Source organism: Convolutriloba macropyga, unplaced genomic scaffold (assembly GCF_964194025.1).
Source record: "Convolutriloba macropyga unplaced genomic scaffold, txConMacr16.3 SCAFFOLD_1891, whole genome shotgun sequence".
In the NCBI taxonomy this organism is placed as follows: domain Eukaryota; kingdom Metazoa; phylum Xenacoelomorpha; order Acoela; family Convolutidae; genus Convolutriloba; species Convolutriloba macropyga.
Window position 1 is genome coordinate 741 of NW_027450693.1, and position 11,760 is coordinate 12,500.

An 11,760-nucleotide genomic window follows, 5' to 3' on the forward strand; every position below is an offset into this window, starting at 1 on the left:
AAACGATAGACCGAGAGGTCTGTCTGGTCCTCCTAGAGAGGCCAAGAGAAAGTACGAGAAGCTAACTAAAGCTTGATCGGGCCTTCAGCAAGCACGACCGAGCTGTACCGGAGCTAACACTAAGACCGAGGGGTCTTAGAGAGCCCTCTAGCAGGGGCGAATAGAGCTAGATCGAGCCTTGGGAAAGCTAGATCAAGCAGGACTGAAGCTAAACGATAGACCGAGAGGTCTGTCTGGTCCTCCTATAGAGGCCAAGAGAAAGTACGAGAATCTAACTAAAGCTTGATCGGGCCTTCAGCAAGCACGACCGAGCTGTACCGGAGCTAACACTAAGACCGAGGGGTCTTAGAGAGCCCTCTAGCAGGGCGAATAGAGCTAGATCGAGCTTGGGAAAGCTAGATCGAGCAGGACTGAAGCTAAACGATAGACCGAGAGGTCTGTCTGGTCCCTCCTAGAGAGGCCCAAGAGGAAGTACGAGAAGCTAACTAAAGCTTGATCGCGCCTTCAGCAAGCACGATTGAGCAAGACCGAGCTAACACTAAGACCGAAGTGTCTTAGAGAGCCCTCTAGTGGGGCGAATAGAGCTAGATCGAGCCTTGGGAAAGCTAGATCGAGTAAGATTGAAGCTGAAAGAGTGTCAGAGGAGCAAATGAACCTCCAAAAAGTGAAAATCAAATTTTAGAAAAAAAACACAAGTTTAAATACTGCATGGACAGTAATTCTATGTGTGGGGCATTATTAGGGAGAGGTGTCTTGTCAAAATATGGCTGGACTAAAGACCTCAACCCGGATAGGGTGGAAGGCCCTATGATTGGTCTGTTACTAATCGGTGACCGATAAAGACCTGACCAAGGCCTGTAGTAAGCTTGGTTAGGCATTACAGAAGATAACACTAAGACCGAGGGGTCTTAGAGAGCCCTCTAGCGGGGCGAATAGAGCTTGATCAAGCCTTGGGCAAGCTAGATCGAGCAGGACTGAAGCTAAACGATAGACCGAGAGGTCTGTCTGGTCCTCCTAGAGAGGCCAAGAGAAAGTACGAGAATCTAACTAAAGCTGGGTCGGGCCTTCAGCAAGCACGACCGAGCAGTACCGGAGCTAACACTAAGACCGAGGGGTCTTAGAGAGCCCTCTAGTGGGGCGAATAGAGCTACTAGATCGAGCCTTGGGAAAGCTAGATCGAGCAGGACTGAAGCTAAACGATAAACCGAAAGGTCTGACGGGTCCTCATAAGAGGCATGGAGAAAGATCTGATACTAAAGTACCTCTCGGAAGTAATAAAATATGCCTGATGAAGCCGGGTATGATGTTTGTTGTTTGATGGCATTCATCGATTAGGTCTGGTGGATTCCCCATTACTCCGAGTGGTACTAGTAGAGGCTCCTACAGGGGTGAGCAAAGCGAGATCAAGCCTTAGGCAAGCTAGATCGAGCAGAACTGAAGCTGAAAAGCAAAATAAATGACAGGTCTGTCCAAATCAATAAACTTGAAATCCAGTGTGGTCACCACGGGTCACGAGGTGAATTCCTAGCGATTGTCTGCTGAACGTATAGGAAGGCCCGAAACGAACGATAATTTCATTGCACAGTGGAGATACTATACGTTCAGGAGTAGCATACATCGGGTTTGATCTATGATCATGTCTGGTCTCCGAGGATCCACCGGGTTACCAACTGGCACCGCTGTACTGGGTGTAAAACTGGGCCACCTGAAGTCCCGGGTGTAAAACTAGGTGCCTCTGTGCCAAAGTAGCGGCTTGCGTAGTGCATTATGCCTCCGGCTTGCGAAATGGTTATAAGCAATAACAACAGGACGCCGCGGGGTGTTCACTTAAAGGAGTAACGTTCTCTCAAGGGAGGGGATCTAAAAATCTTGATAAAACATTTATTCTATGCAAAATTTGTGCGCAAATTTTGCAAAGTAAAAAGCTGCACTGTAGCAAATTCTATGTGTGTAGCATTATTAGGGAAGTGTTGTTTGATGGCACCTCTCTACTTGATGCACCAAAGAACTACCTTGATGGCTCATGACCGCTGGTAATCTGTCGTCGCTAGTAGTTCGGAACTGAGAACAAATATGTTCGCAAATTACAACAATTATACAGCATATTGCTGAATAAAGCAGAACCGAATAATACTCAGTGACTTTACACCAAGACTGACTAATGTCTGGATTGTATCGTCCTACTCGAGTAAGGCGAAGAAAAGCTAGAAAGATACGCTTTTCACAAAGCAGGCTTAATGCATGCAAACCAAGGAGGAAGGAGTGATGCCCCTCCTTATAATAAGCAGAACCAAATAAAGAACAGACAGCATCATCTGTACAGTGACCAAGAAGAGGTGAAACTTCTGTATGTGAAAAGGCAATTTGAGCGAGATTTATTAGCAGACTAGTATTATGTTGTTTCTAGTAGGCGAAAGCCGAAACATCAACATGTGAAAATCTGATATTAAATCCTCAATCATTTTCCCTAGTATTATACAGCTATGAGTAACCTTAATTGGACACGGCAATTATTGCTGACCGGTGAAACTTTCGCATGGGAAAGACACACACTTCTTGACAAAGCAATAAGTATTATGCTGTTTCTAGTACGCGAAAGCAGAAACATCAGCATGTGAAAGTTGTGAAGTTGAAGAATTTTTGTGTTGAGTACGATGTTGTTACTAGTAACCATGTCGACAGCTGAGAACTGTTCTCTAACCAATAGAAGGTGAAACTTCTGTATGTGAAAAGGCAATTTGAGCGAGATTTCTTAGCAGACTAGTATTATGTTGTTTCTAGTAGGCGAAAGCCGAAACATCAACATGTGAAAATCTGATATTAAATCCTCAATCATTTTCCCTAGTATTATACAGCTACTAGTAGCCGTAATTGGTCAGGGAAACATTGTTGACCGGTGAAACTTCACATGGGAAAGACACACAAATTACTTGACAAAACAATAAGTATTATGCTGTTTCTAGTATGCGAAAGCAGAAACATCAGCATGTGAAAGTTGTGAAGTTGAAAAGTTTTTGTGTTGAGTACGGTGTTGTTACTAGTAACCATGTCGACAGCTGGAAAGCTGTTCTCTAACCAATAAAAGGTAAAACTTCTGTATCTGAAGAGGCGGCGTGATTGAGATTTTTAACAGACTAGTATTATGTTGTTTCTAGTAGGCGAGAGCCGAAACATCGACATGTGAACATCTGGTTTTTAAATCATGAGTCAATTCTCCCTAGTATGATACAGTTGTTAGCCGGTATTGGTAACAGTAGAACAGAGATTTGGAGGGCAAAACCTGCTCATGGGAAATGCTCACAGAGCGCTATCTACCAGTACACATAGTATTATGCTGTTTCTAGTACGCGCGAGCCGAAACATCAGCATGTGAAATGTGTAATCGTGGGTAACTCTAAGTGTGTAGAGTACTGTGTAGTAACTAGTAGCCATGCCAAAGCATGCATTGAAACTCTTCGTGATTTAAAAAGCTCAAAGCAAGATTGACGAGGCCGCAAGGCTATGTCTTTCTAAATTCGAACAAATCGAAAGATTGTTCAAAGTACAATTAAACTGATTGATCCTGTCAGTTGCCATATGCTTGTCTGAAAGACTAAGCCATGCATGTGCAAGCGAAGCTTGAAAAAGTGGAACCGCGAATGGCTCATTAAATCAGTTACTATCTATTAGTTGATTTGCAAGCTAAATGAATAACTGCGGTAACCCTGCAGCTAATGCATGCTGATTGTCCGACACTGTCGGAGACTTTTACAAGACTACACCGGGTGATTTGCTAAGTACAGACACATCCCGTGATGAGTCCTAGTAACTGAAAGATCCCAGATAGCTTCGGCTTGGGGACGGAACTTCCGAATTTCTGACCTATCAACCTATGATGGTAGTGTAACGGACTACCATGGTTGTGACGGGTAACGGGGAATCAGGGTTCGATTCCGGAGAGGGAGCCTTAGAAACGGCTACCACATCCAAGGAAGGCAGCAGGCACGCAAATTACCCACTCTCCGCACGAGGAGGTAGTGACTAGAAATAATGATATGAACCTTTATGGTTTGTAATCAGAATGGAATGGACTTAAAAGCTCCATTGATGAACGAGTAGAGGGCAAGTCTGGTGCCAGCAGCCGCGGTAATACCAGCCTCTACAAGCGTATGCAATAGTTGCTGCGTTTAAAAAGCTCATAGTTGGATCTGTTTGAGTAGAACGGCAACATGGTCTTCAGTTAAATCTGTTGACTCGTTCCGCTCATCCTTCGCATCGAAGAAATAGTTTGCACTTAAATGTGACGAACTGTGGAAACGGTGTTTTCACCCTGAGAAAATTAGAGTGTTCAAAGCATCCTTTGGGATCGAATAATAAAGCATGGAATAATGGAGAATGACCCGCTACTCGATTGATGCCGGTTGGCTGAGTGCGGTAATGATTGAAAGGAACAGACGGGGGCATTTGTATTGCTACGTTAGAGGTGAAATTCTTGGATCGTGGCAAGACAAACTACTGCGAAAGCATTTGCCAAGAATGTTTTCATTAATCAAGAACGAAAGTCAGAGTATTGAAGAGGATTAGATACCCTCGTAATTCTGACCATAAACTATACCAACCTACAATTTGTCAAAGTCGATCTTGACTTGGCAAGAGATTAACCGGGAAACCAAAGTTTATTGGTTCCGGGGGAAGTATGGTTGCAAAATCGAAACTTAAAGGAATTGACGGAAGGGCACCACCAGGAGTGGAGCCTGCGGCTTAATTTGACTCAACACGGGAAAACTCACCCGGTCCAGACATCTTAAGGATTGACAGATTGAATATCTTTCATGATTATATGGGCGGTGGTGCATGGCCGTTCTTAGTTAGTGGAGTGATCTGTCTGGTTAATTCCGATAACGAACGAGATCTTCTCCATCTAAATAATGAAATTCACTATATGTGAATTCAAACACTTCTTAGAGGAACTATGCGGAATTAAATACCGCAGATGAAGTGAGGCTATAACAGGTCTGTGATGCCCTTAGATGTTCTGGACTGCACGCGCGCTACACTGTGTACTTTTAGATTGAGTACTCAGCCCTTGGTCCGAAATGGACTGGGCAATCAGAGAAAAGTACAGCGCTTCAAGGGGATCGTCTGTTGTAACTTGCAGACGTGAACCAGGAATTCCTGGTACTTATGAGTCAACAACTCATAGGGATTACGTCCCTGCCCTTTGTACACACCGCCCGTCGCTACTACTGATTGGATAGTTAAGCAAGAATTGCAAATTCCTACTGTTGGGACTTCGGTCTCCGGCAACGGGATGAAGCGGATCGAGCTTAATTGTCTAGAGGAAGTAAAAGTCGTAACAAGGTTTCCGTAGGGGAACCTGCGGAAGGATCAGTGATTGATTCCTTCGGGCATGGCTGCTGGTAGAGGCCATGTCTGTAGTGCGCATGACGCTCTGTCGCTAGAGATTGCTTGGCAACCAATCTCGAATTATGTATCGAGCTCAAAAACTACTTGTGTGGATACATAGTTCAGCAGTCATGGCAAGGGACTGCTTAAAGGGAGACTAGTTAGCAAAAGCAGCCTAGCAGAACTGCAGCTATCTAGATCTCAGAAGCTGGGTTATAGAAGCCCAGCTATAGACTTGTGAATGAGAAAGGCCTAAAAAGGTCCACAAGTCGCGTGGTTAGAACCGACACGCAAAAATCCCAGCGAGTGACAGAGCGTTGCGCTGTTCAGTGGGAAAGAGTTGAGCTACTCGGGGCGCCCACTGAACTTGCTCCGAGCCAAAGGCTCGAAAAAACACAGCTTAGCCTCAGATCCTTTACATAGAAGGCTAGCTAAAATAAACTTACCTTGGACGAGGGTAAAGTTTAGTCAGTTCTTAGGGGAGAGTAATCCACAGCTTCTCGCCCTCTGAACATTCTCCCAGATATGTAGGTCTGGGAGAGTCTCCTCCTGTTCTTCGGAATCTGGAGGTAGACAAAGACAGTACGATACGATCTTGCATCGGGATGACTAACCGATAATGATCATAATCTGACAATTTTTCCGGCTTGAGGCACCGGAGTCAGATTAAAGACACATACTGAACTAAAGGCGTATGTGCAAAGCTTGTCGGAGTGTAGAGAGTCAAGCTGAGTTGACTCGTCACGTGGTGATGACAACAGCCATGTGCAAAACACTCACAACTTTATCGTCTATGTGGAAAAGGTTGCTAACAGCGCTCTCTATGAGAGGCCCTCGCATATAACTATACGAGGAAAAGGCGATAGAGTTGTTTGAATGTGGGGCAGGTTCATCGACAAGCTAAGTTGATCACATTCTTGTTGTGGCATCCTACTAGAATTGGTCACGGTCTGCACCAACTCTCCCCAAGTTGGCCAGACTTAAAACTAGAAATAAGGTTTGCAGCTATGTGAACCTAGAAACTGTAAAGGAGTTGAAAGAACTTAAAGGAATTGAAAGAGGCCTTGAGGTATATCCTCTTGGTAAAGACCCACAAAAGCTCACAAAAGTGGCTTCGAAGGGCAAAACTGGTTCATCCAAAACAATTGGAGAGCTTAAAGCAGAACCAATTCGAATGAAACACTATTGGTGAAACTTCATCATGAGAACGTCACAAGCTGATCACGCTCTATGATATGACTAGTATTATGTTGCTTCTAGTAGGCTAAGCGCAAGCCGAAACATCAACATGTGAAAGTCGTAGAATTTTGCAATCAAACTGTGGCTAGTACTGTGATGTTACTAGTAACCTGGTGTTCCGTCATATGGCCAAGAGAGCATTTGAAGGCGAAACTTCTGCATGGGAAAGCTGCATCATGATCAAAATTTTATATCGAGTATTATGTTGACGTTAGTAGGCCTTGGCCGAAAACGCAGCATGTGAAAGGTATAGATAAAAGTTATTGTTGCAGTCAGTACTGTGTAGTTACTAGTAGCTGGATTTAAGCTCAAAATGAGACACTGTTGGTGAAACTTCATCATGAGAATGTCACAAGCTGATCAAGCTCTATGATATGACTAGTATTATGTTGCTTCTAGTAGGCTAAGCGCAAGCCGAAACATCAACATGTGAAAGTCGTAGAATTTTGCGATCAAATTGTGGCTAGTACTGTGATGTTACTAGTAACCTTGTGTTACGTCATATGGCCAAGAGAGCATTTGAAGGCGAAACTTCTGCATGGGGAAGCTGCATCATGAACAAAAGTTTATATCGAGTATTATGTTGACATTAGTAGGCCCTGGCCGAAAGCGCAGCATGTGAAAGGTATAGATAAAAGTTATCGTTGCAGTCAGTACTGTGTAGTTACTAGTAGCTGGATTTAAGCTCGAAATGAGACACTGTTGGTGAAACTTCATCATGAGAACGTCACAAGCTGATCACGCTCCATGATATGACTAGTATTATGTTGCTTCTAGTAGGCTAAGCGCAAGCCGAAACATCAACATGTGAAAGTCGTAGAATTTTGCGATCAAATTGTGGCTAGTACTGTGATGTTACTAGTAACCTTGTGTTACGTCATATGGCCAAGAGAGCATTTGAAGGCGAAACTTCTGCATGGGGAAGCTGCATCATGAACAAAAGTTTATATCGAGTATTATGTTGACGTTAGTAGGCCCTGGCCGAAAGCGCAGCATGTGAAAGGTATAGATAAAAGTTAGCGTTGCAGTCAGTACTGTGTAGTTACTAGTAGCTGGATTTAAGCTCGAAATGAGACACTGTTGGTGAAACTTCATCATGAGAACGTCACAAGCTGATCACGCTCTATGATATGACTAGTATTATGTTGCTTCTAGTAGGCTAAGCGCAAGCCGAAACATCAACATGTGAAAGTCGTAGAATTTTGCAATCAAACTGTGGCTAGTACTGTGATGTTACTAGTAACCTTTTCTTACGTCATATGGCCAAGAGAGCATTTGAAGGCGAAACTTCTGCATGGGGAAGCTGCATCATGAACAAAAGTTTATATCGAGTATTATGTTGACGTTAGTAGGCCCTGGCCGAAAGCGCAGCATGTGAAAGGTATAGATAAAAGTTATCGTTGCAGTCAGTACTGTGTAGTTACTAGTAGCTGGATTTAAGCTCGAAGTGAGACACTGTTGGTGAAACTTCATCATGAGAACGTCACAAGCTGATCACGCTCTATGATATGACTAGTATTATGTTGCTTATAGTAGGCTAAGCGCAAGCCGAAACATCAACATGTGAAAGTCGTAGAATTTTGCGATCAAATTGTGGCTAGTACTGTGATGTTACTAGTAACCTTGTGTTACGTCATATGGCCAAGAGAGCATTTGAAGGCGAAACTTCTGCATGGGGAAGCTGCATCATGAACAAAAGTTTATATCGAGTATTATGTTGACGTTAGTAGGCCCTGGCCGAAAGCGCAGCATGTGAAAGGTATAGATAAAAGTTAGCGTTGCAGTCAGTACTGTGTAGTTACTAGTAGCTGGATTTAAGCTCGAAATGAGACACTGTTGGTGAAACTTCATCATGAGAACGTCACAAGCTGATCACGCTCTATGATATGACTAGTATTATGTTGCTTCTAGTAGGCTAAGCGCAAGCCGAAACATCAACATGTGAAAGTCGTAGAATTTTGCAATCAAACTGTGGCTAGTACTGTGATGTTACTAGTAACCTTTTCTTACGTCATATGGCCAAGAGAGCATTTGAAGGCGAAACTTCTGCATGGGGAAGCTGCATCATGAACAAAAGTTTATATCGAGTATTATGTTGACGTTAGTAGGCCCTGGCCGAAAGCGCAGCATGTGAAAGGTATAGATAAAAGTTATCGTTGCAGTCAGTACTGTGTAGTTACTAGTAGCTGGATTTAAGCTCGAAGTGAGACACTGTTGGTGAAACTTCATCATGAGAACGTCACAAGCTGATCACGCTCTATGATATGACTAGTATTATGTTGCTTATAGTAGGCTAAGCGCAAGCCGAAACATCAACATGTGAAAGTCGTAGAATTTTGCGATCAAACTGTGGCTAGTACTTTGATGATGCTTGTAGCCAACCGAATTGGTTGAAAAGCCCAATAAGTAAGCTAACTTGGGAGAGCTTGTTGGAAACCAAATGCTACTAGATTGGTCCAAATACATCCTTCAACAGGGGATCACTTGGCTCGCTTTACGAAGAGGAGCACAGCTATATGTGTTAATTCGGTATGAATCGCAAGATTTGTTTACCGACCTCTCTAACGCAAAAGGCGGTCTCGGCTTCGGCTGTTGACTGCGTCCGATTCAGGGTTATATAACTCTCGATTGAACACATTGATGTTCTATTGTTGGTGCTTCCAATAAAATTGGAACACTTAAAGCAGAACCGATTCAAATAATAGCATTCTGATCAATGATTGCATTCCTTGATCAAGAACTGCTGGAGTCATTGTGATGGCGAATTTTCTTCATAAGAAAATTGCAAAGAGACGGAACTTAATGAGACTAGTATTATGTTGTTTCTAGTAAGCGGAAGCTGAAACAGCAACATGTGAAAATCAAGTTTTGTTCAATGATCTCGAGGCGATAAGTACTATGAAGCAACTAGTAGCCTAAGCATGACTCAGATTTGAGACAGTCAAAAAGACTGGCGAAACTTCTTCACATGAAAGTTACATAGAGAACTACAAATGTATACAGCGAGTATTATGTTGTTTCTAGTAGGCGAAAGCTGAAACATCAACATGTGAAAGTTGTCTGCAAACTGTAGAACGATATGTGATTAGTACTGTGCTGTTACTAGTAGCCAGTCTGACTGTAGAAGCCAAGACAAAGGGAAACTAATGCATCTGAAAAGGACAAGTTATGGAAAGGTATGCACGATAAGTATTATGTTGTTTCTAGTAAGCGGCAGCTGAAACATCAACATGTGAACGTCGTTGTGTACAGTAACCTAGAACTATATAGTCCTTAGTAACGTGCATTTACTAGTACCTGTAATTGGTATTCAGACTCAGGCAGTTTGGAATAGTTTGGCAAAGATGCACCAGAGAAAACTGGGATTTGATACAGAAATTGTTGAATACAAGTATTATGCTGCTTCTAGTAGGTTGAATCCGAAACATCAGCATGTGAAAATTGAAAACATTTCTGGTTCGAATTGTCACAAGTATTTGGTGATCTGAGTAGCCAAACTCACTACAACGCCAATTGAAGGCAAAAATTCTCAACGGGAAAAGCTATTCTCATTGAATGAGCTAACAAGACGAGTATTATGTTGCTTCTAGTAGGCGAAAGCCAAAACATCAACATGTGAAAGTCTTGCTGAACAAATTTAATGTTGTTGAGCTCAGTACCGTGTGAATTAGTAGCCATAATTGGCGAGCGAAAATTGAACTGGCGAAACTTCGTCTTTGGAAAATTGCAGATGCCGAGCACTTATTTTGCAACGAGTATTATGTTGACTGTAGTAAGCGAAAGCCGAAACAGCAACATGTGAAAGCTGTTGAAATTTGTGGTCATTTTGCAATAAGTACAAGGAGTGTAACTAGTAGCCAGGTCAAAATTTGGGATAAGAATGAGCAAAAATTCTGCATGAGAACAGTTGAAATTATGAAACTAAATTACAAAGACTAGTATTATGTTGTTTCGAGTACGCGAAAGCGGAAACATCAACATGTGAACGTTTGTAACGAAGTTTCGTTAATTTTCAGCCTAGTACTGAGCAAGAACGAGTAGCCTCATCTCCAATCCCACGCAAAATGTAGTGAAATATGTGAGTGAACCTTATTCACGGTGAGGGTTTCCCGAGGTCTGTATTGCAGCGAGTATTATGTTGCTTCTAGTAAGCGAAAGCTGAAACAACAACATTTGAAAGTTGGAATTAATGACTGAATGGAAACTTCGACCTGTGTTTGATAGTAGTAGCGAACAAAACTGCTGAATCGGTTTCTGTCTCATATTGGTCAGTGAACCAATTAAGAGACAATCAACTACATAACCTGAATTGGGCGAGAGAACCCCCTTAACTTAAGCATATCAGTAAGGGGAGGAAAAGAAATCAACTGAGAATCCCTTAGTAATGGCGAATGAACAGGGAAAAGCTCATCGGGAAGAGAAATGGCAACATTTCTCGGTGTCCGGTATGGTTTGATGCTAGACTGGTGAATTTGTCCTGATGTCTACTGGAAAGTAGCATCAAAGAAGGTGAAAATCCTGTAAAGGTCATTTTCGATACCAGTCATAATGGCTCATTCCTATGAGTAGAGTTGTTTGAAAGTGCAACTCGAAGCTGGAGATATGTCTCTCCAAAAGCTAATTATAAAGCGAGACCGATAGTAAACAAGTACCGTGAGGGAAAGTTGAAAAGCACTCTGAAGAGAGAGTGAAAAGTACGTGAAACTGTTGAAGGGGAACTGGAGTGAGCGTTACCATACTCAATGCCTTGATATTATATTCTCGGCTACCGAGTAGTGTAGTTGTCGTCTTTTGGCAAATCTTGTTAATGAATCGAGCAGAAGTTTTCCTCGGAATTCTTCTTGTTGATTCTAAACAAAATGAGATAAATTGATCTTGATTGCCTGTCTGACCTCAACTTCCTATTCAATGCTCTCTACAGCCCGTCTTGAAACACGGACCAAGGAGTGTGAGTTGCTTGCAAGTGTTGTCGCTCATTGAAAGCGCACACGCGAAATGAAAGTGAACAGTGTAATTTTTATGAATTGCACTACTTTGTGTGGTGAGGGCGCCGATTCGGTGTCCCGCAACCACGGACGGTTTTGCTCTTATTGCATGACTGATCCAGAGCAAGTAGCACACGACCCGAAAGATGGT

General features: G+C 42.8%; 1 non-coding gene and 1 pseudogene across 1 annotated transcript in view; both read left to right on the forward strand.

Moving 5' to 3' along the window:
- Positions 1-9,088: 9,088 nt before the first annotated feature.
- Positions 9,089-9,240, forward strand: LOC142356083 (5.8S ribosomal RNA; annotated as a pseudogene).
- Positions 9,241-10,923: 1,683 nt separating this feature from the next.
- The window catches only part of LOC142356084 (large subunit ribosomal RNA), a 3,522-nt gene continuing 2,685 nt past the window's right edge, over positions 10,924-11,760 (forward strand). Inside the window, exon 1 of the ribosomal RNA XR_012761359.1 lies at positions 10,924-11,760. This exon is cut by the window's right edge and continues 2,685 nt beyond it. This is a non-coding gene — a ribosomal RNA (large subunit ribosomal RNA).